This window comes from Paramormyrops kingsleyae, chromosome 24 (genome assembly GCF_048594095.1).
Source record: "Paramormyrops kingsleyae isolate MSU_618 chromosome 24, PKINGS_0.4, whole genome shotgun sequence".
In the NCBI taxonomy this organism is placed as follows: Eukaryota; Metazoa; Chordata; class Actinopteri; order Osteoglossiformes; family Mormyridae; genus Paramormyrops; species Paramormyrops kingsleyae.
In genome coordinates this window covers 26,475,123-26,500,504 of record NC_132820.1, presented here as the reverse complement: position 1 = coordinate 26,500,504, position 25,382 = coordinate 26,475,123, and the positions used below count along the sequence as shown (strand labels likewise).

At 41.2% G+C, this 25,382-nt stretch overlaps 2 pseudogenes; one reads left to right on the top strand and one right to left on the bottom strand.

Moving 5' to 3' along the window:
- Positions 1-7,542: 7,542 nt before the first annotated feature.
- LOC140582497 (U2 spliceosomal RNA) lies at positions 7,543-7,789 on the top strand (annotated as a pseudogene).
- A 15,666-nt stretch (positions 7,790-23,455) lies between these two features.
- Positions 23,456-23,635, bottom strand: LOC140582589 (U2 spliceosomal RNA; annotated as a pseudogene).
- Positions 23,636-25,382: the final 1,747 nt, after the last annotated feature.

Genomic DNA, 25,382 nt, shown 5'->3' with positions numbered 1-25,382 from the left:
TCTGAAATTCGGCGTAGTGCACTCGGATATCGGCCGATGCGGATACATTAAAAAATGCTAAATATCGGCCCGATATATCGGCCTGCCGATATATCGGTCGACCTCTAATTAAAAATCTACTGAATCAAAGGCAGTACCATGTCATGCTATGGAAATATACATATACATACAACTCAGGCTCTTTTCTGCAAATATAAGGCTACAAGGCCAAGTGTGGGTAATCAAAATGGCCTTACATTAACAAATACATCACCCCAAAAAAGCATTACATGAGCAATCACAGCTATTCGATTTTTTTTTATCTCAACAGAGAACATCTTGCAAGGTCAGTATTTGGGAGAGTTTCCTTCATGACGGTGGGTGAAATATACCACAGCTGCAGAAAAGCCCAGTCTTGGCAGAATAGCCATATTAATGAGCTCTTGAGCAAAGACCTTTACTCCCAAAGGGACAGAAAACTGTATCAGGCCATGCTGGCAAAGACCCTTGTTTCAAACCTGGTACTACTTTGCGTTGAATGCTGAAAAGGACCATTTAAATACATTAGGTATGTTATTTGCTAAACTTGGGTTTACTTTACTCATAAAAAATAATATCCCAATTTACCCAAACGAGTGAGCACAAATATTGATTTGAAATATTAATTCATGTTAATATTGAAATTAATTAATATTAATATTGAAATATTGATTTGAGTAAATCTTATAGGATGGTACTGTGACAGTGGGTAGACTATAGCTTTATTTATTTAAAATGTTTCTTAGAATTGGGTATAAAGTCAACCCAAAAAAGTGAGTGCAAATTGTTACATCATTCAATCTGAGTAAATTCTACAGTTTATTTTTTTCCAGTTCATGTACAGAATTACAGTACATTACAGCATTTTATCGACAAGGTTCTCATAAATATTGCCCAGAAAGCATTTTTTCTACAGTATTGTACTATTTTAAACAGTATGTTACTGTAATAATGTCACTGTTTATTACAGCAGGGGTGCAGATTGAACCCATGACCCTGGAGGCGTGAGGCTATAGTAGGAGCAACGGGCCACTATTCATACTGTGAGAAATGATGTATGTTTAATCATACATTGTAACTGATATGTCGTTACACTGCTTGTGTATGCTTTGCACCTTGCCTTTCTCCCTTACTTGTGTTTCTTGTTCTCCACACCTTGTGAGCTTCAACATGAATTGATTGATTGTTTTTCATAAGGCCCCAGGTTAGTTAGGTCCAGTCTCCTGGAAAATCACTAGAATGTGTCCTTGCCTTTGGAAGCTAAGAGCGTCTTATTTTCAGGGAGAGCCCTGTAATATTTAGTTTAATAAATTATTTTTATTGATAAACCTTCATACTGATAATCCTCTTGTAGTGGTCCTAAAAGAAAACATGACTAAAGATATTATCCATTTTAGTACAGACACATTTCACGATTCAGTAACCTGACTTGTCCAATAGATGGCAGTGTAGTACTTCGACTAAGACGTGCTATGGAAATTGCCGGTAAAAACGGAAAGCTGGTTTTCCATTTTAAACGTTTGTCTGACTGAAATGACCACATGTTGTACATATGTAATCGTACTATACATCTAACCTTCAGCGTTGTATTACCTACCTTAATTATCTGCAGCAATAAAATATGTACGCGTAATTGGACAGCTGCAAATTAAGCAATCTGTCTGATTTTACATTGAAGTAGGCATGGACGGACGGTAAGATGAATGCAGGAGAGACCTGTGAATAAGCTTAAAGTATACAAAAAATATGATAAAATAATACATATTTTTAAACATTTAACTGGATAACGACAGCTTCACAGTACTTATATAACCCTGCACAATTTCGAATATCATCACAGCTCCCTGAAAATTAACAGCTATCATTATAGTACAAATAAGCAGTTATCCAGACATCCCGACTCTCCCGGAAGTTCCGGGAGTCTCCCACATATTGACAGCGACTCCCTGATACCCGCAAATTGAATAAAATATCCCGGAAAGAAGAGGAAGTAAACAAGAGCATGCATGCGAGACAGTAGTGTGTGCATTGCGCACTCGAGAGACGCGCGCGTACGACGGAATGAGCGAGAGAAAGAGAGAACGTGCATATATGTGTGGATCCCTGCGTGTGTGCCCTGTAGCCCGTGCTAGACAGACAGCATCCTGATTGGTTTACTTAGCAAAATAAACCAATCAGATTTCAATGTGGGCGGGCTTCTATTTAACTTCTCGAGGACCGAAGTTATCGGTTCAGTGGAGCATCATGACAGAGGGAGAGTGCCACAAAAAACGGAAATATAAAACGCATTTCACTTCAGAAAGTGTATCCATGTTTAATAAGGATGAAAATAATGTTAGCAACAGTGATTTCAGCATTGCTCATGACGGTTTAAACGACTGTAAAATGCATGTTGAGGTGAGTTTAACAAGTGTCATTTCATGTGCTGTATTATTCAGGTCTACAATAGTTAGACACTTGGTTAGTTGCCAATGCTGTCATGAAAGACTCCTTGAAGACTTTTGTAAAGAAGCAATGGGATATAATTAAGGAATCTGCATAAATGGTAAAATAATCTACTTATATTATTGTCAAAATAATACATAATATTGACCTTCGTAATTTAGTGCGCTGACTAGAGGAAATTAATGAAGAAATTAAACTGTGAAATCAAGTTTGTTGAAGTTACTGTGCATCTCACTCCTTGTCGGGCGGTTGGGGGCACCTCCCTGAACTGAGTTTTTGCAGGTTGGGATGTCTGAAGTATTCTACCTTAGGGAAGGGAGGGGGTCCTGGCTGTGAAAGTTGGGGGGCGGCGGCAGACGATCTCAGAGGCAAACTGCTGTCCACTCAAAAATGCAGGCCCCTCATGTAAGCTCACATCCACCCAAATGTTCCAACCCCAGAGGCAAGCTGCTTTCAACTCAACCCCCTGACCCCGGAGGTAAACTCGCTTCCACCCAAAGACCCTGATCACAGAAGTAAGCTGACATTCACCCAAACCCCCAGGCCCCAGAAGGAAGCAGCCATCTACCTAAACGACCTACCCCCAGAGGTAAGTTCACATCCATCCAACTGCCTTGATCCTAGGCGAAAGCTGCCCCGGTACGTCTAGGTGGTGACACTCCATCCTACAGGGTTGACGTGATGCACTTTCCTGAAGCACACAGAGGACACTTCGGGTTTTAGGTAAGTGTGCTTTGTTTTTCTGTGTGTGTCTTTTATTTGGTATGGATTTTATTTAATGGCATGTAAAGATTTTACTGAGCACTGTTTTGGTTGATCACTGTAGCACTTATTCATCAATATTAACATTATTAACATTTATTAGCATTTTATTCGATCTGTTGTGCTGTTTATTGTGCGATTAACCTATTTCATTCCCAAGCTTACTGATTTTATGTGTCTTGGGAAGGTGTATGATGCCGTTTTAGCCCGACCCTTGTGCAGAGTAGGGCTGCACGATATTGGAAAAAAATTACATTGCGATATTTTTTTCCAAACGATATATATTGCGATATTGAGAGCCATCAATCCAGGCTAAAGTCAATAATTACCAATAATTACATATTAATAATTTCACTAATAAGCAAGCTTCATTACAAGTGACAAAAAGGTTACTTAATATTTTATTCCAAAATTCGAACATTTCTGTAAACACAAAAGCAGAACACATTTTTAAATAAAACAGCAGCTTTACACCAACCCCCCTGATTTACAACAATATAACTTAAAATAAATATATTTTTTATAAAACAACTTATAAGCATTTTGGTTCACAATCTTTTAAGTCGACTTTTCTTAGCCAAAGTGCCAAAGTAAAACCGTGTTGGTGTTGGTCATTATAATCATGGCTAAATATATGAAATAAACTAAATGAAATAAAATTTTTATATATTTTGTATTAAATCTTCTAAACAGATTAGAGAACATATTCCTGTAAACAGAAAAGCTGAACACATTTAAACAGCAGCTTTGCAACACCAACCCCCCTGATTGGTTCATAACATAACTTAAATATATATTTTTTTTATAAAACAACTTATAAGCATTTTGGTTCACAATCTTTTGTTTTTAAGTCAACTTTTCTTAGCAAAAGTGCCAAAGTAAAACCGTGTTGGTCATCATCATAATCATGGCTAAACAAAATGAAATAAAACCTCTAAACTGAGTATTATTTAGCATGATCATGATCATGCATGCTTATGTATGCTGTATGCTTTGCTTACTCAAGGTTTCCAGCTAAGAATACAAGTCTATCAACCTTTGCAGGCTTGAGACAGGTTCGTTGGCAAGTGACGATGTTGCCACTAGTACTGAAAAGTCTCTCTGACGGCGAGCTTGTCGCAGGAATACACAGGTATTTGTGGGCAAGTCTGGCGAGATGAGGAAAGCTTAGTTTGTGTACTTTCCACCATGCAAGTGGATCCTCCTCTTTGTCTATTGGAGGTGTTAGCAGGTAAGTATTTAACTCTGCTTCCAAAGCCTCCTTTAGGGTCAGAGAGGAATCACCCTTTGTTTCAGTTTCTCTCTGTTTAAAGAAGCTTCCCAATGACTTCTTTGCTTTCTTTGCCTGGGGTGCACTGGTAACGTTGGGCTCCACGTCAGTGCTGCAGCTTGATTTCTCCTGGCATTCCATCATCTGTGATACCACTCTGGCCTTAACTTGGGTCTTCTTGTCTGCACTGATGAAGTCCATCTTGAACCGGGGGTCCAAAAAAGATGCCATATCTAGCAGCTTCTGAGTATCATCATCTTCGTTTTTCTCATTGAGGTAGTCCAGCATCTTCATCTTTATGTTCTTGGTCAGGTCTGTGTCTTCCTCTCGCATTTCCAGTAGTGAAGTGTTGAAGAGCTGAAGAACTGGCTTTACAAAGGAGACACTGACGTATTCATCGCCTGAAAGTGCATCAGTGAAATCCAGCATTGGGCCCAGTGACTTGCTTACAGACTCCAGCACATCTGTATCTTGCCAGGTTGGAATTAGATGCCGCAGCTTCTTGTCTGCAGACAGGACCTGAGTTAAAGCCTGCTGCTGCTCTAATATCCTGCTGATCATCATCTGTCTGGAACCCCATCTTGTTTGGCATTCTGAGATGAGACAATGTGATGGTAGATTGAGTTCCTTCTGGACTTTTGCCAGGGCATCGCTGGCCTTCCAGCTGTGAGAGAAGTGGCTCACCAGCTTCTTGCAGACTCCTATAGCACGATCATTGCGGCCATCCTTTTTCACTGCATTTTCTAAGCGGAGAAAACAAACAAAACATTGCGAACTTTAATTATTGAAGCACACTGCTTTATTTCAAACAATAAATGAAGAGCTCTTTTCCAAAACGCGATAAACGCCAATAATAATTTCCTTGTTTAAAATGTACTGCAAGATACAGTTTCTTTCCAAACCCCAATAAGCGCCGAACTTAATTTTAACCTAGTGAACGTTCTCGCAATCCAACGTGGCTGCGCTCTTAACAGATGTTTGTTCATTAGGCTATAATTCCTCAAAATAAGTAAAAAAATCTTATTCTCTCTCTCTCTCTCTCTCTCTCTAAGTTTTCGGTGCTGATGCAGGACGCGTTCATGTAAACGGCACCTAAAAGCTGTCACAAAGAACCAGCAAAAGTAATGATTAGGAATATGTAAAATATTGCAATGAGACATTTTAATTGTTTATTAATAACTGCGAACATGAAAAATAAAAGACAAAAGACTTTTAAAAAAAGACAACCATCAATTTTTGGGAAAAATGGATGGATTTATAGCGTTTTGAAAAGAAAAAAAAAATTACTTTGAATTTATCAACAACAATATAGTTGTTTGATTTAATAATCATTATTCAGCATGTTCAGACTAAGCAAAAAACATTTTAACAGGATAAATTGAATATTCACAAAATGTGTGGGTCTAGGTAAAACAATTAATTTCCCTGAAAACTATTGAAATGGAGTTATCGCGTTTTGGAAAAGAGCTCCTCAAATGTGCTCATAAAACAATTTTTTGTTTAAAATTAAATGTTTAGTGTCTGTATTTTTTCTTACGTTTTAAAGCTCTACGTACACACATGCAACAAATTCATTTTACAAGTTTTGTCAGTTTCAGGACAGGTTATTAATTAAAACAGCTCAGTAAAAATTTATTTTTATTTTGGATAAAGATCATGGTCATTACTCACCAACTGCAAGATGCAGTCTGTGGCCGAAGCACTGTAGCCTGGTCCACTTGTTCAGATCGGCAGCTTTCACCATGTTCGCTGCATTATCTGTTGTTATACAGACTTGACGTGTCTCATCTAAGCCCCAAGCGGACACCGCTTCTCTCAGGGCCTCTGCGACATTCTCGGCTGTATGACTTTCCGGGAAAAATGCCGTCTGCAAACAGCGACTTTTTAGCTCGAAGTCCTCTGTGATGAAATGGACCGTCAGACTCATGTAGGGCTCCGTTGTCCTGCTGGACCACAAGTCTGTTGTAGTTGCATAGTATTCCACGTGCGACAGTTCTGCTTAAATCTTATATTTGCATTTTTCATACAGCTCTTTTATTGCAACTTGGGAAAAATATGTGCGGGATGGTATAACATACCGCCTGTCAAGCGTTCGGATCATTTTCTTAAATCCCTCTTTGGCGACGGTATTTAATGGCAACATATCTTTAGCGATATGAAACGTTATTGCGTCTGTTATTTCTTTCTGTCGTTGAGAGCCTTTCTGGTAAGGTGTCACACTGGCAAAGGCATCACAAATATTTGTTTGTTTTGGTTGACATCCAGATTTGGCTTTGTATTCGTCGTAAAGAGCTTTGTGGTGCCGTTTTAAGTGATCAGACAAATTGGTGGTGTTTCCATGTTTTGTGGCCACAACTTTATGACACTCCATGCAAAGTACCTCTTTTTGGTCAACATCCTCCTTTTTGTAGCCGAAATAGTCCCAAATAGCTGATTTCGACTTTCTTTTTCGCACATTTTTAGCAGTGAATGTTGGCTGTGAGCGGTGAGCAGCAACACAGTGAACCAATCACTGTGCAGGCACGCGGAACGTGCATGTCACCCCAGCAACAAGCCATACAACAAACTCGTGTTTACTGTGCTACCGTTCTCTTAATACACAATGGGCTTCTACCCTTCACATCGTATGTTCCGGCGATGTGACTATCGCTCACGCGCACATCGCGATGTCGATGTCAAAACAGAATATCGTTCAGCCCTAGTGCAGAGCTTGGAAGTCTGCGGATGTGTTCCTTTTTAACCCTCTGGAGTCTTGGGGTAGGGGACACACTTTCACTAACTGGGGCATGCTCACACATTTCATTCAATATCATAAACTTAATTCCTGGCAAATAAATTATTTCTTATATATTTGGTTTGGCAACAAACTCATCTTAATCTTTGTGTACTTTGTAAATATGTCAGATTTATGTGAAGTTTGTAATTTGACATTCAAAGTATAGACATTGCAAAATGCACTTTGGAACACTCTGTGGGTAGTTCTATTTGTTTAATATTATCTTTGAAAGTCTTATTGTACTGTGTTGGCATGATTTGCATAGTGTGGGATTGTTTCAGCCTTATAGATTGTGATTATGTGTTAATGTAAGTAGTACAAGCATAATATTTATTATTCATGTATTTGAGCTGATTTACATTTTGTTTTGGTATGAAAAGGTCATTTTGATACGTCCCCCATGGAGGGGACCACATATTAAACGGATTTTTGGAACAGGGAGCCGGAAGTGGGGCTTGCCCCGTCTGCTCCAGGCACCGACCCGGTATTGCAGTGCTTCCGGGAACGGTGCACCTCTACTGCCCCCTGTTGTTGAAAGGCAGAACTAACTGACTGAATGGGTGACTAATAGACTGAGTGCCTCTGGATGGCCAACTAATTAGCCGCATGTGGTGTGAGGGAGGGGCCCTGTCCGTGCGCGGCCCCCATTTCCCGCCTTTTTTCTTTTTTTTTAAAGTAAGGTGACACGCTGTCGTTTGTGCGGTGGGCAGCTGTGCTGAGGTAAGGCATGACTTCATCTTTGCCTTTTGAATTTTCCCTCATGTTTGTTTAAATGATTGCTGTTTTTTGAGAGGACAGGAGGACAGGGAGGACGCCGGTGGCTGCGACGCCCCTGGGCATTCTACTCTGCGCGGGGGCGTCACGGAGGCCCGGCTAACGGCGACCCGCTAAGCGGCGGCCCCATATCGACTCGGGTCTCTCTTCGGTCTTCAGGACCGGTATACGTTTCTTCTCTTTTCTGGATTGGAAAAGACAAGAGCAAAAGTGGAAGAGTTGACGAAATGGCGTCGGATGGCGTAGCTTCTAGCGGTGGGGCGTAAAGACCTTGCATTCCAGAGCATCGCTGCGCATATGAGAGTCTGCTCCATACATCTCCGTTCAGGTAAGTCAGGTTCCGGTGTGATCACTAGACTCCATTCCTGTGTTTGTCCCTAAAGAGAACAGCCAGGATAGGAAATGCTGGAAACCCATCCCGACCGGAGTCCATCCCTTCCCGGTGACACAGTAACCCGAAAGTGTTTGTGAGTGTGGTTTATGTCAGATTAGGAGAGCTGAAATGAACCTTTTGTTGGATGATAGTCGGCGACCAAAACAAGAGCTAGATCACAGAAAAGTGTTTCAAAAGCGACAGTGTCAAAGTGAAATGCAACGCTGGATGGAAGTTTTCTAGTACTGATGAAGGATGTAGAATCAGAATCCAGATATGTTTCCATACAAGGAATTTGCCTTGGTGGTGCTTTTACATGACATTACAAAGAACATAAGAACATAAGAAATTTACAAACGAGAGGAGGCCATTCGGCCCATCAAGCTCGTTTGGGGAGAACTTAACTAATAGCTCAGAGTTGTTAAAATCTTATCTAGCTCTGATTTAAAGGAACCCAGGGTTTTAGCTTCCGCTACACTAGCAGGAAGACTATTCCATACTCTAACTACACGCTGTGTAAAGAAGTGCTTCCTCAAATTTGTTTTAAAATGTTCTCCCGCTAATTTCCACTTATGGCCACGAGTTCTAGTATTTAGAATAATATTGAAATAGTCATTTGGCTGAAGAGCATCCAGACCCGTTAGAATCTTATAGACCTGAATCATATCCCCCCTTAGTCTCCTTTGCTCAAGGCTAAACAGATTCAGTTCCGCTAACCTCTCCTCATAAGACATTCCTCTAAGACCAGGAATCATTGTCGTAGCTCTTCGTTGCACCTTTTCTAAGGCAGCAATGTCCTTCTTGAGGTATGGTGACCAAACCTGCACACAGTATTCTAGGTGGGGTCTTACCAAGGAATTATATAAGTGTATCATCACCTCCCTTGACTTAAACTCCACACACCTAGAGATATAACCCAACATTCTGTTGGCCTTTTTTATTGCTTCCCCACACTGGCGAGAGTTACCCACATTTAGCAAAGACATATGCAGAAAGGTAATAAACAATAGACTGGCAATTGGGTAATATGATAATTATATGATAATTAAGTTTATTAATGGCAGTAATGATGGTATTATGATATTTATATATGTGTGTGTACATAGTAATCACTGTAGTATGAATATAAACTATATAAATGGTATAATAATTTAAAGGGCTCTTAAATGGTGCCGTTATTAAGTAGCAGCCAAGTCAACTATATGTGCAAGAGTGCAATATGTATACAGAGTTTGCAGTATGTGTGCATAATGTGCAAGAGTGCAGAATATAATCATAGAGGAAGTTTATCAGTTGTTCACTGGTTATGCTGGTGGATATTTCACTGCAGCTGACGATTAATTGAACGTCCATTCAGAGACTGGTTTGGTTAATGAGAGAGACTACCTGAGGGGAGAAGCTCTTGGCATGTCTTGTGGTCTTGGTTCTGATTGCCATGAGTCTTCTCCTGGAGGGTAAGGCTTGAAAGATGTGGTGAGCAGGGTGAGATGGGTCCTCAAAGATTTTGTATGCCCGTTTCCTGATTCTGGTGATCTACAGTGTCTGGAGGGTAGGCAGGTTACTGCCGATTATTCGCTCTGCTGAGTGAATGATCTGTTGCAGTCTGGCCTTGTCTCGTTCAGTGGCTGATCCAAACCAGGCTGTGATGGAGGAGGTGACGATGGACTCAATGATTGTAGCGTAAAACTGGGCCATCGTGGTTATAACATGTTATTTTGGATCAGGCACGGACAGTTGTGAGAGTTCATTCCGCATTAGCTCCGATAGAATAGTATTAAATGCGAAGCTAAAGTCCACAAACAGAATCCTAACATATGTCTCAGGGCACTCCAAGTGTCGGAGCAAGAAATGGAGTCCAGTGTTAACTGCATCGTCCACAGGTCTGTTGGTTCTGTAGGCAGACTGTAGCCTGGGGTCAAGCGATAGGTCTGTGATGGTTTTAAGGTATGACAGCACAAGTCTCTCAAAAGCCTTCATTACCACCGATGTGAGAGCCACCAGTCTGTAGTCACTGACTGCTTCAGTGACTGGTTGAAAATATCTGTGAAGACAGGTGACTATTGATCTGCACAGTGCTTCAGAGTGACTGGGGAGACAGAGTCTGAACCAGGAGCTTTCCTTGTATTCTGGCTACTGAAGATCTTGTTTACATCTCTGTCGTTGATTCTCCTGGGGAGGTGGCTGGACGTGGGGGGGGGGGGGGGGGGTGAGCTGGGTATAGTGTGGGCGAGGTGTGAAGGTACCCAGGTGTGAAGAAGGCCATTGAAAAGGTGAGGGCTGTATGATGCGCGAATGTGGCTTTTCAAACCCGCAGTAGAATTTGAACAGGTTTTTGTCACCACTCCTGTAAGCTTCATCTTTTGTTTTAGGAAGCTGCCTGAGTTCAGTTGTAAACCATGGTTCGTCATTATTATAGCTGACAACAGACTTTTTGGGAATGCGAGAGTCCTCGCAGAAGCTTATGTGCCATGTTACAGTGTCCGTGTATTCATCCACGCTGTTAATAGCAGTTTTGAAAACATTCCAGTCTGTCGAGTCAAAGCATGATTTTAATTGCTCTACAGCTCCACATCTCCAGTGTTTCACTCTAGTAACGACAGGTTTAGCAGTTTTCAGATTTTGTCTGTATGCTGGAATTAGATGAATTGTTGCATGGTCAGAGTTTCCTAGTGCAGCACCAGTCATTTTCTGTCATTAAAATGTGACGTCTTTTCAGTTAGCTATTTATTTATTTTGGCTTTTTCTTATTATTATGTGTTCATTGTAATTGATTAATAAAATTATTTATTTTCATTATTATTTCTTTTACTTATCTTTGAAATGTGATTTTGACATTTTAATTTGATTGTATCCTTGTCTTTGTAAAGCACTTTGAATTGCCTTGTGCCCGAATTGTGCTATATAAATAAACATGCCTAAAATCTTTGATGATGACAATGTGCCCAGCCGGCTGTGAACTGTTCTTCGCTTTCTCCATCTTTGCATTTCTTGCATTGTGAAGATCTGCGAGCTGTTTAATTTTAGTGACCACTCCTTTTCAGGATTATGTAGTGTATGTTTAACATTAGTTCAAAGTGTGGAAGGGAAATTTAAAGTGATGGTAGGCCAGGGTTGGGAGGCATTGTGGGATTGTTCTTGTGTCTCAGGTTTTGTTGTTTTGGGGATGGTGCCGTGTGTCCTTGCCTCACAGCCACCTGCACGGAACCAGCTTTGCAGGCCACAGACCTTGGAGAACTGGGCTGAAGGGAACATCGCCGGGGGGAGAAAGGGGGCCTGCAGGAAGCCTTGAAATGTAGCTGCTATACTATGCTAGACGCAGTTTGTTGTATGGTAGCATTTGAACACACAAGCAAGTTATGTACCCATAAGGGTTGTATATGTTTATGCTGAAGTCTTTATTTAGGTAATATAGGGTTGGGGTTTCCCTTACTGATAGCGTTGTGAGCCATGCCAGCCATGGACACCGAAGGGGGGGTTGCATCTTTTTGCTGGGTTGGGAGTGGAATTTCCCTAATGTTTAGGGTTTTTGCCCTCCTTCCTAGGCTGGATAGACAGGCTTATGTGTGGGACTCATAGGAGGCCTAGGCCTAACGAGGATTGGAAGTTGAACATCCTTGAAGTAGACCAATAGAGGTGGCGTATTATGTTTGTTGTATGTTTGAAACCTGGTGTATTAGGATGAATTTGCGGACGATTACGTCACCCACGTGACATGGAATTAACTTTACTATAATATTCTGGAAAGTTGTAATTGTGGATTAATTCCGATCGCGTGTGGACTGATCGTCCTGAAATTCAGATCAATCGTCCATGATTCACCCCAAATGTCACTAGACTGCACGAACACGTTATTTAACGATCCCCTGTAAAACCTAACTTTACCATAAATAACTTGGGCTCATAAAAGAAGCCAGGATGCTTATCTTGGTTTCGGGAGATAGGGTGGGGGGTTGGTATACAGCACCCTATATTGCCTGTAGGGGGGAACAGGGAGGCGTTGCGCAAAGTCACCTGGCGCCAGGACGCCCATTGTATTGTATTATCGTAAGCAGAATCACTCGGACAAAAGGGGGAATTGGAGCACCATATATTGCCTGGGGGGAAGGGGTGAGCCTGGCCAGCTTACCCCCTGCCCACACGCAACTCTAAATTTAGTATAAAGGAAGGGGGAGATCCCAGTACTGACCGGAGTTCAGCCGTGGGATAGAGCGCGCATCGCCCGGCACTTTCTCGGAACTCACGTGTTGGTCTCCTGCCAGGACTGAAAGGGCTCCCCAGTCCATGAAGGTGGGTGATGATAGCACGTCCGAGTGTAAATAGCTTTGCAACTGCTTATGCTTTCCATTGATTGTTGCGAGTAAATTATCGCCACTTGTGATAATATTTCGTAACTTATGTTTCCTTGCTTCTTTTATGTATTATTGCTTCTTTTCTATATATATTCATACCTTTGCACCTAATACTATTAGCTATAAGATATATATTATTTGATATCCGTTGTAGTACGAGTTATTTTGCATTGCCTTCAATATGATAGCTCAGTATTGGTGTTAATGTGAGATCATTTTGTATTACTTATTAAAGTGTATTTGAGTGAACCTAATCGTGCCTGTTTGTTCCTTCGAGAGCCCTATATCCCTCTCTCATCCATTTTAAGACACCTGGTTTACAGATGTTTGGTAACCAATCAGGACTTAGAAGTCCATATAGGGGAATTCGTCTTATAGTATATTAACCTGCTGATTTCTGGGTGCGGGGTGCATTGCGCATTGTCCCCGAGTGTGGCTGGAACACTATGCTGGATTGCTGAATAAAGAAGAAAACTTTGCTCATTACATGCGAGGTCTGGAGTTTGATTCAAGTGTGACAGAGTGAGAGTGATTATAGAGGATTATAGAGTCATAGTTGTTTGGGTTAATTCTGAGTACCACAAAAGTTTACAAGCCCTATTTTGGCAAGAGCTAATCCTAATCATTTTCATCCTTGCCGTTTAAATAATAATAATAATAATAATAATACATTTAATTTATAATGCACTTTATATTTGAAAGCAAATCTCAAAGTGCTACAAAATTAATTCGACCCGAATAGCTCTGTTAAAAAGATAAGTTTTAAGACCAGATTTAAAAGCATCAACAGTCTGTGGCGTCCTCAGATACTCAGGAAGAGCATTCCACAGTCTAGGTGCAGCTGCGCAAAAGGCTCGATCTCCCATGCACTGAAGTTTAGTCTTAGGAGTTTTCAAAAGATGTAATGATACAGTTTTGCTATATTCCTGAGGTGGAAATAAGATGTTTTACACAGATGTTTGACATGAGCCTCATACGACAAATGAGTGTCCATTTTAACCCCAAGGTTTATAACAGATGTTGACAATGGGATATCTTCACCAGGTAATACTGGTGATGTTAGAGGCCCTAACATGGTGTGGGGTGCCTACTAACATAGCTTCAGTTTTAGAGCTGTTCAGCTGCAGGAAATTTTGCTTCATCCATGACTTTATCTCCAATATGGGCCAAATCACTCATGAATAGATGTGTTTGTGAGAAATTGATCTGTTTTAAGCATTTTCAATTTAAATAAATACTGCAATACTCATTGCAGAAATACATCTTTTCCAATATTGTGCAGCCTAATAATGAAGTACTTACTACTACGAGATATCTAACAACATACGATGCAACATTCAACAGGGGGTAGTGAAGTGATTCGTGGCTGATCAAAGTGCCAATTCGATGTGGGGCAGTGATTAGCATGTGGAGAATGCTGCAGCAGTATTACAAAATCAGCAACTCTTTTAAAAATAATAGTGATATAAATATATTATTTATTAATAAGTATATAGAATCAGTACACAAAGTATAAGTATATAAAGTTTAAGGATATAAAGTATATAAGTATAAAAATCTTAAGTATAAAAATGATATAAGTATAAAAATGATACAAGTATAAAAATGTTATAAGTATAAAAAATTTAAGTAAAAAAAGTTTAAGTAAAAAAGGTTTAAAGGCCTCAGAGGACTGCTGCTCCTACTCATCAGAGTGGTTCTGATGCTTGAACTTTTTCTTCAGAGCCTCTGCTAAAATGGCAGCAAAGTCCTCTGAGGGCATGGGCGTCCCCTGCGTCAGTCCCCTCCTGGTCACTGGCGTCCCACCTGGCGACCTCAGCACTGGCCGCAGTTTAATGTGTGGCAGCTCCGCCAGAACATCCACCATGTTGGGACCATTGGTGGGTCCTGTGCCACTTCCCTGAGGATGACTCCTCTTCTGCTTCGGGCCCTGGATATTAGCAGGCGGAGGAGGAGGAGGGGGCAGGAAACAGCTTGGAGCTGAAGTGGGGACTACAAAAGGAGTCCCAGTGGTCTCCGAACTGCTCCGGGATATATGTGGGTCAGTCAGGGCACCAGCAAGCACGGAGATCTCGGACCGGAAACGGCCCACCTTGTGTTCGAGAGCTGCAATCTTTTTCCAAACTGCCGCCCACTCGGACCCTGCCTCTGCTGCAACAGCAGCATGCTGGAGATCCCCGTGTCCACTGGGGAGGTGGATGCCACTCCCGACCTTTGCAGGGGCGTTGCCATTTATAGCAATCCCCGTTGCAACACTTCAGGATGTCTTCACAAAGCGCTGGGAAAGAAAAAAATCTCCAGTTGCAAAAAACTTGTTACATTGCGCAGTTCAACGCAGAGGGGGCGACTCTGTGAAACAAGCGATCTTCCTTGGTCGAAAAAATACTGAATTCGGAACGGAATCAAATCCAAAAAAAAACAGTCTGCACACAAAGTACAGAGAGTTAGATGTCTTACTTAAACATCACACAAAATTATATTTTTTTCCATCATCCATTAACATACAGCGCAATCTCAGATTCACATTAGGCCATACTATACAGATTTCCTGAATAACATTAATATACACATATACATGTATATACTTATATATGCACATTATAAACATTTCAACCTGCAATGGTACTAACAGGGTGGCTAAACTGTATAACACCATATCACAGTCAACGTATTCCGATCAATTAGCAAGTAGCCTTATAGGTAGCTTTAGCATTTTACATACAATTACAAAAAATGATACATTAGTAAAGAAAATAATCAACCACACAATCAGCAAAGGTTCACATTCATATCCTGACTGTTTTTCCTTCACACTAATGATCCCTATATCTATATTTTCAAACAGGTAAATTGACCTACCAGGATATCCAAAAGAGAGCACTTGCACCAAAATCTTTCTATCCACTAATTGCTGCAATTGTATGCTTAGGCCGAAAAAAATAAACAGTGCTCTAAACGTTGACATCTACACAAATATATATATGTATATATACGTTTATTTCCCTAAGTTGCCGTTCACTCCTCTTTCCGCTCTCTTTACCCGCCTTCCTCCGTCTAGAAAAACCCGCCGGAAAAAAAAACTCCCACCCTACCTTTCGGCACTCAGGAACGTCTTAAAGAGACAGCTGCCCACTTTGGTATACATACACGTATTGTAAGGTTCATGTCTCCCTCTTTACAAATTACGCTCTATAATAGCTTCAAAGCCTTATGGTAGCTTTATAGACCTGGCTACATTTGGTTTTGTTATTATTATTATTATTGGTATTAGTATTATTATTTTAAGAATGAAGCTAAATAATATAGCTAATATGTCACATATGGGTTAAAATGCAGAGGACACATTTCGTCGTTGTGTGATGTGCCAAGAATGGCACTTGATCACAAAGTACAAATACTTTTTTACTTGCCAACATTCATAAGCAACGTTATTTTTCAGTACAGTTGCGGTTTTTATAAATCTTGGTGATTAATATTCGCGGAGAGCGTGGGGTTTCCATTTTTCTATAACATTTATATTGTTAAAGGAAACACAACTTAGCAAGCTGTTTAATTTTAATGACTGATTGTTTTCAGTATTAACTAGTATTTGTTTAACATTGGTTTAAAGTTGACTGCTGCTACTTTAGCAACAGCTCGGCATGCGCTCTCTCAGCTGATCCTAATCACTTTCATCCTTGATATTTCAGTCAGTCATGAATGGAGGTGTTTGTGAGAAACTGATTTATTTATTTTTTTAAAAAGATCCTTTATAAACACTCCAATACTTACTGCAGAAAATGATTTTACGCAATGTCCTGCAGTCCAGTTATGAAATACTAATCTAACAACATACAATGTGCTGCCCACAGAAACGCTGTCTGTGCGCAGCCTACTGGCAAAAAGCGGAACTACAGTTACAGCAAATAAGGCAGAACGGAAACATCGGCGTCACTCCTTGGACTGATGATAGCTTATAAACAGTTCTCAGTAATCGCTTGTGTGATTATAAATGTGCTGTGTGTTATGTCATGTATAGTGGTTAACAGGGGTTAAAGTAAAAAAAAAACTGAGCCTGAACTTTTTTTTGGGGGGGGACTTTTTTATTTGAAGGACTTACTTCAAATATTGACAATAATAACAAAAATAAAGTACAAAAAAAAACTGCTAAACAATAGCAAGTGCTTAAAGTGCATAAATAACAAGTGCTCAAAGTGCTAAAGAACTGAACTGCTAAACTGAAGATTAGAAGTGACATCAAGGCCATTATCACTTATTTTTTCTTTTTTTCTGGGTTGTAAGCAAAGTCTTGCAAACTCTTTCTTTTTAAGATATTTGGACCAGAAGATGGAGCTGGTACAGTGGAGGAGGATGAGGCTATGGCTGGTCCAGATGATGAGGATGAGGCTTTGGCTGGTCCAGAGGGAGGGAGAAAGAGTTTGGCTAGTCCAGAAGAGTCTGGTCCAGAAGATAAGGATGAGGTTTTGGCTGGTCCAGAGGATGAAGATGATGCTTTGGCTGGTCCTGAGGATGAAGATGAGGCTTTGGCTGGTCCAGAGGATGAAGATGAGGCTTTGGCTGGTCCAGAGGGAGAGAGAAAGAGTTTGGCTGGTCCATAGGAAGTTGAAAATGGTCTGAATGGTCCAGAGGAGGAGGCCGAGGGTCTGGCTGGTCCAGAGGAGGTTGAAAAAGGTCTGGATGGTCCAGTGGAGGTTGGTGAGGGTCTGGATGGTCCAGTGGAGGTTGGTGAGGGTCTGGCTGGTCCAGAGGAGGTTGAAAAAGGTCTGGATGGTCCAGTGGAGGAGGATGAGTGTTTGGCTCGTCTAGAGGAGGCTTTGGCTGATCCAGCGATATTCCTGGCCTGCCGTATGAGTTTGTTTGCCATCTGTGATGGCCGAATCCTTGCTGCCTCATTCACCCTTTTCTTCTTTTGTGCCTGTTCTGCCTCTTTCTTTTTCTGCAGATGTTTTTGATATGTTTGATACGATGACAGGCAAGACCACCTTAATGGCTGGTCTATTGTCATTGTCGATGCTGTCCACTCCCTTGCTTTAATCGTGGATTTTACAATTGCAAGGCTCTCATAAGTTTCCACATTCATGGAGCATCTGTCTGCTTCAAGAATATCATCCATGAGATTAAATGATCCCTCAACCAGGGGGCCTGTGAAAATGCTAAGTAGTGCTTTGACCAGCTGACCCAGAATGGGAAATCTCACACCTCTCTCTGGATTTTTCATGGATACAACTCTGCTCCACCAATCTACATCAACTCGGCCTTCTTCTTCAATGTAGTTCTGGGCACACGTTACCAGGTCCACCTCTATTTGGTACGCCCGTATCTCTTCCTCCACCTGACCAATCTCTTCTGGTGCGACCACATTAGGCAAGGCCTCTCCTGATGTGATAAAAGCCCCACAGATGGAGTCATCTTGAATCAGAGAGGGAGTGAGTGCAGAAAGTGAGGTGATTATCTTGTTGTCCAGAGGAAGGTTTTTGAGAAGGAACTCTGATGACTTCATGAACCCTTCTCTGAGAGAGTTGTAAATGTTTTTCACCCATATCAGCCTCTCCACACGGGCCTTGTTTAGTGCCGAGTAGCAGTATCTTCCAACAGACAACCTTTTGTCTTATAGTTGCAAATCTTTACTCCGGACATCAACCTTGATGATATCCTTTGCGCTCAGTGGGATGGCTTCCGGCTTCATAAATTTGCTGAGGAGCTCTCGAACTAGGGCCACCATCTCCACGTGCAGCAAGTGCGCCATTGGTTTTTCATGTTGCATTTTTTTCAAAAATCCCTGAAATGTTGAAAGTATGCCTGCAAACGTTAAAAAAAAATTATTTTTATTTGACATTTTCACATGTGTAAAAAAACCCAACAAGAAAACAGAATTAAAGACAAGTTGCATACAGTTCAAATAAATAGCAGTGTGTTTTAAAAAAGTGAATAAAGTATAAATACTTTTAATAGCTTTTATTTCCATATATCAGATGTAATGGAAAAATTACTCCAAATCAAATTATTAATGAATTTGACCAGGTCTGCAGTTTTTTTTACTGGAAGCAAAGGAAACAGAATATGAATCTGTTCCCAAAAAAAAAATAAAAAATTGCAGTGTTGAGATTTTTCAAACACTTTCTGTTAAAAAACAGATATATACTGTATTCCATTTATACAAAGTTTCTCTGTTAAATTACGTCACATGAGTCAATAAACAGTTTTTTTTTGTAATTGTAATAAAACATTTCTGTAATTTAAAAAAACAGGGAAAACACTGTCAAATTCATTGGCAAAAACTGTAAAAAAAAATATCTTTTTTACAGTGTAGTACATGTCAATAATACATTAAAATTATTGCACGTTTTAATGTCATTAAAACTTGTGGTTTTTATTTTTATTGGGGATGTTCTTATACTGAAGTGTTGACAGACAGTTATTTGGTTAGTAAATCCTTCTCAAACAGGTTAGTTTAGTTAGGGTTTCAAATCTTATATTTATATTTCCAAAAATGTCCCTGACCGCTAAAACGGCGGTGTAATTTGCCGGGGTTTCCACGATAAAATATGTTGAGTGGTGGGAGATTGGCGATGCGAACGGAAATCCGGGACTAATCAATACGGACAGTTTTCTTTTTAATACGGCGTGAACCCGTAATAAACGGGACGGTAGGCAGCCCCCCCCCCCCCCCTCCCCCAGAATACTGAGTGTGGACGGGGGCTGGGAACCCTTACGGTAATGTATGGTAAAATGTTTAAGTAATTTGGGGCATTGCTTTCGGAATCAGGTAAATGTTTCAAGCTGACTATTACATTTTTAAAAAACAATGTTGCATAGAATAAAAATAAAATACTCTTAGTTTCATCAGTGTTAACACAGTTCTTGGTAGCATTCATCTGGGTTTTCGCTTGTTGTGGAGCGCTGTTGTTTCCTATTTGATGTTAGTTATAATTTGGTGTCATTTGCTGTTTATTGTGCATATGGTGTATTGGGTCATTCCATGTCAAATCGTCACACTTTCGAACCTCATTGTCATGGATTTTAATGAAACTTGGCATGCTGATTTGGTCACATGAGTAACTCATGAAACTGAAATTGGGCGAGTCTTGGATCAATATTGTGGGAGATTTAAGCGAACAAAGTTTTAACTTTTTCTGGGGGAACTATGACTTTGACTGGCTATATTTACCTTAATATAAGCTGCACAGAAATGGTCCTCATATTGTTTTGAAGCTATTGTCCAGCTCGATCATGTGCCTTAAAATTCAATAAGAAAAAAACCTATATTTCAAAATTGATCAATTTTTTAATAAAGCTAGCTAATAATATCATGAACATATCCAGAAAATTTGGTCTTTTGTTTTTAAGTCGTTGCTGAGATATCTTGACGTAAAGGTAGCGTCACACAGTTTCATATCACTAATGGGCCTTTTTAATGGCAGCCAAACTGTCAGTAGCCCTAGAAAGGGCTACTTGGGAAAATAAGGAGATATCAGAAAGGGGTAAATTTGAGGGGAATGCCTCTGATGGTGAGATGGAGGAGGCAGAGGCTGCTATGGATGTAATGCATATGGTAAATGGAGGTGAGGAGAATGGATGTGAGGTGGGAGTGAATGTGGAGGAGGTTAAGGGAGAAGGAGAGAAAAGAGAGGGAATGTTTTGGGATATACTTTGTCACAAGGAGGCAGATCATTGCTGGAAACCATTCAGGAAGAAGGATGTGAGGAAGAAGAAGAAACTGATGTGATGTTTCAGGAGGCACAAGACACTGAGGATGCCCAGTTGGACAGATGGCGTCCATGTGGCTGGTGTAAGGTGGGGTAGGAGGCTTCTGAACCATGTGTTGGGCTTTAGGGCACTTGTGTATTGTGCTTGTTTGTTACAAATGAAATAATTAAGCTTATAAACTGAACATAATATATTTTAAAGGTACATGTTTATATCACTATCTACGTGTAAATGGAGCAGACACAGGAAAAATGTACTGAAGACCCTTGAAATGATATTTATTCCTGATGTGAAATTGCTGTTTTTGTTTTAGATTCCAAAGTTAACCTTTTATTTAATTTATCCCTTTTTCCCAAATAAAATGATGCATTTAGTTATAATCTATATTATTTTGATTTGGGGTCAGAAGTTCCAAAATCACCAGGTAAGTTAATTGATTTTATGTGTTTTAACTCCTAGACAGATGTAAATGATAAGCTCTATTTTTAAATAATTTATTGTCTTTTTTTTTTTTTTTTTTAAATTAAAAATAGGATCCCTCATGGACCAAGACTTCAAGGGCATTTGTACAATTCACCTGTAACTGGATCTGCAGTCTTTTTCTCCCCACACCCTCTGCTTGTTCCCTTCTTCTCTTTTGTCTTCACTCCAGGAGAGCTCCTCAGACATCTCCAGCCTGTAATTCCTGGGAAATGCCACCTGCCACTCACCCTTGGAGGCGTAGCCCATTCTCAGGATCTCATACGTCACCATTCATCACAGAGTCACAACGCCTGCAAACATCTGGATAAAAGCAAGAGCCCGTTTTTTGAAACGTACACATTAAATTTTCCTCTCTTTACCATTTTATTCTTTTAAGCTTCATTCTGTTTAATTACATTTAGTATGGATTAAGGCACAGGCCCGGAGGACATTCCCCCGGAGGACATGGAGTGGGACCCTCCAGTTCTTGCCCTATGTCCCAGTCCGTGGTGTCAGCCCCGTGACCAGAGTTTCCCCAGCCGAGGAGGTTATCGCCGCGACAACGGCAGGGTCAAAGGAAAACTGGTCGGGGGCTCGGCTCCAGGAGGAAAAATCTGGGGTATGCTTCCCAGACTTACCGCCTGATCCCGGCTCGGTCCAAGGGGGTCTTTCGGGGGACCCCATCCATTGGTTCCCGAAAGGAACCACCTGCGGTTTCCTCCGGCACTGGTACTGGCCTGTGCTTTTGTTCTGCAGGGTCCAAGGTGTGGTCCGGTTCCTGTCCTGCCTGCTCCTCGATGCCCTCCGGCTCTGCCGACCCCTCGCCGTCTACCGATGCTGTTCTTCCCTCGGCTGCCGCAGACGAGAGGAGCTCGTCCTTCTACAGGCCCAGACAGGACTCCGAAGGTCCCCCTGGCCGCGACCCTTCTGCGGCACCTCGGAGCTTGATCTGTAGTCTTGCTTCCCCGTGGCTCTCCCTGGTTTCACCTCTTAGCCCGATTTCACTCTTCCAGCCCCCACTCCAGTCACTCTTGCTTCCCACTTTAGGTTCCCCCTGGCTCCCTCTCCTGGCCCTATTCTTGTTGCACATTGCTTGTCTGGTTGTGTCCTGCCCTGTCTGTCCTGTGTCACCTTTGGTCCTTTTGGAGTCCAATCCCTCCCTTTGTCTCCTTCTTCTGTTTCCTTTGTTGCCACTTGCCCACTGACACCCGCTGTTTGTCTTTTGGTCCCTAGTCTGCATCCCTGCCGGGTTACCTGGCCTGTCATGAGTTGTGTCCTGGCGGTTTGTCTCCCCTGCTGTCCTTGGTTTTACCCTGGTCTGTGTGTCCCCTTAATGATGCCTTTGCACCAGGAGGGCACAGGATTGGGGGATGGGGGGGTGTTACTGTCATGGCCTGCCCGTCCTGTCAACCTTACTCTCCAGTTCTCCTCCCTGACGTGGCCCTAATGAGCCACGCTTGGTCTTTATTAGTCTCACCTCATGTTCCTGTCCTTCTGTCAGTAACTACCAGCTGCCTTGTGTTTTCCCATTCCTTAGTTTGGTAAAGTACCCAGGCCAATGTTCTCCAGTTCTGTCCTTGTCTGTTTGCGTCTCTGTGCCCAAGCCTGCCTGCCAGAAAAGCTCCCCGCAAAGGGGGTTCTGCCCTACAGCTTGCATTTGGGTCCTACTTCCCACCGGTCATGTGACAGAGGAATACAAGGTTAGTGCCAGGCAGAAATTAATAGCCTATCTTTGATTTTGCATCCATTTGGTAACTTGTTGAAGTTATCTGATAGTTCTCTCGATGCCAAAGACATATGATTCTTGTGTGCGCATTATGCATATCCAAAGTTAACGCATGTTGTGTTTATCTTACGCCGTACATGACTCATTGTCGTTATGGACAGTAAGCACTTTATGTCAGTTATCCATTGCTCCTTTTCGTTATGCTATACAGCCGCTTTATACATGTGGAGACTTATATGCACACACATTTTTCACATTCCACTACTTTCACACATTTTACTGTCATCGTACTTCTCTTCTGATGCCATTTTATTTATTTGTTTGTTTATTTGTAACCTGGTAACTGCACACTGAATCTTCTTATATTTGTACAATGACACCAAATCTTATTTGGTAATCATGAATTACCAAAACCTTAAATACACAAGGATAGACTCAATTATTGCTGAAAAAATCTACGCAGAGATATAAAAATGTAATATTCTCATCAAAATCACATGCACAGCAAAAAATGTAGCCAGTAACTATATACTGCTCTTCCAAAAAAACAACCTTTAGGTTCAAAACGATATCCATCGAGAAAAAAAATATATCCTCCTTGTATCGACAGGAATACTTTATCTGCATTGTAAAATAGCATAAATAATTTATGACAAAACAAAAAGCTTTTAAATTTACTGTACATGATTGTTAGCAAAATCAGAAATGTCAGTGTGGTAAGATCATGTACTTTATATAGTCAGTCAGTCAGTCAGTCAGTCAGTCAGTTCTGCCTTTCAACAATAGGGGGCAGTAGAGGTGCACCGTTCCCGGAAGCACTGCAATACCGGGTCGAATAGTGGAGCGGATGGGGCAAGCCCCACTTCCGGCTCCCTGTTCCAAAAATCCGTTTAATATGTGGTCCCCTCCATAGGGGACGTATCAGATATTAAACTGATAAAACAGATTTTTTTTTTTCAGATCCAAATACTTTATTAAACAGTTCTGCACAATTATTTACATCGACACAAACACATTAAAACATATAATAGAAACTGCACTTAAAAAATTGGCACTGTCAACAAGGGAATTAAAAACATTTTCCTACTAAAACAATGATATTCAGAAATAGTCATAATATAACAGGCTGAAATTTTCCCACATCATACAAGTGAATGCCAATACAATAAGACATTACTGAAAATATTTTAAAATAGTGTTAAACAAACTATCTGCAGAACCATTCACCATAAAATAAGCAAAAAAAAAAGCAATAAAAGCAACCAATATATTTACACACCATTAAAATCTAAGTAAACACATATGGCCATTTATACAATTAAAATGTCATCTCAAATGCATGCTTTTGATGCAAGATGAGCATCCTGGTTTCTTTTTATGAGCCCAAGTTATTTATGGCAAAATTAGGTTTTACAGGGGATCGGTAAATAACATGTTCGTGCAGTCTAGTAACATTCGGGGTGAATCATGGACGATTGATCTGAATTTCAGGACGATCAGTCCACATACGATCAGAATTAATCCACAATTACAACTTCCCAGAATATTATAGTAAAAGGATTAATTCCATGCCACGTGGGTGACGTAATCGTCCGTGAATTCATCCTAATACATGCCCCCATTGTTGTAAGTGGCATATTCATCCCGCAACCTTCTCTCCAGCTGCAGAATGGAGAATTTCTTCTCCATCCTGCGCTGCTTGCTATACTGCATGGAGAAGGTTCGGATCCTGTCCTTCACACTCTCCCACCATTCGGCCACAGAGGGGAAGGTAGGCTTGTCCTTCTGCCACTCGGAGAAGTGATCTAAGAAAAGGTGTCTAAAATCGCTCTCCTCCAGGATCTGCAGGTTCATTTTCCAATAGCCGCCCCCATATACAGGAGCGTCTATGGAGGCAGTGGCCTCCACTGCCAAGTGGTCAGTGGGCCACTGTGGGGAGAAGGACACCTTTTCAAAAACAACGGGGGGTGAAGCTAAAATGTAGTCGATGCGACTGCTGGCCCCGCGACTATTATGCCAGGTGAAGCCCGGCATGCTGGGGTTGCATGTTTTAAAACCATCCACAAGTTTAAAGGAATGAATAAAATGGCGAAAATGCCCTGAGCTGACATCCTCTCTACCCTCCAACGCGATGTTAAAGTCCCCTCCTAAAATCAAGTGTCGATCTGTGACACAGAACGGGGACAACTCTTCAGAGAGAGTTATACGGGACGAGGCCTCCACTGGAGCGTAGATGCATATGGCCCGGAGGCGCTGTCCCCTCCATGTGGCGTCCACTCCCAAAACCCTGCCTTGAAGGACGGTAAATTAACTTACTTCCTCAAAGGCGCGGTCGCCAAAAAGAATCCCGACGCCTGAGGAGTGGACACCACCTACACTCCAGTAGGATCTACCCCTCTTCCATTGTCGTGAAAAGAGAGCCTCGTCCCGCTGGTCCCGGAGGTGGACTTCCTGCAGAAAACAAATGCTGAAGGGAAAGATGCCAGCTGATTAAAAACCAACGTGCGTTTTAAAACGTTCCTCAAACCCCTGACATTCAAAGTGACAATATTAAAATTGGCCATGAAATATTAAAATGATCAAATACAATTAAAAACAACAAACTAATTAGACAAAATGTAGATATTAAAGGAATTCAAACAGAAAAAACAGACCATAAGATAAGCCTTTATGCAGATGACGTATTACATTTTCTTAGGAATTCTCCAACCTCTCTTCTG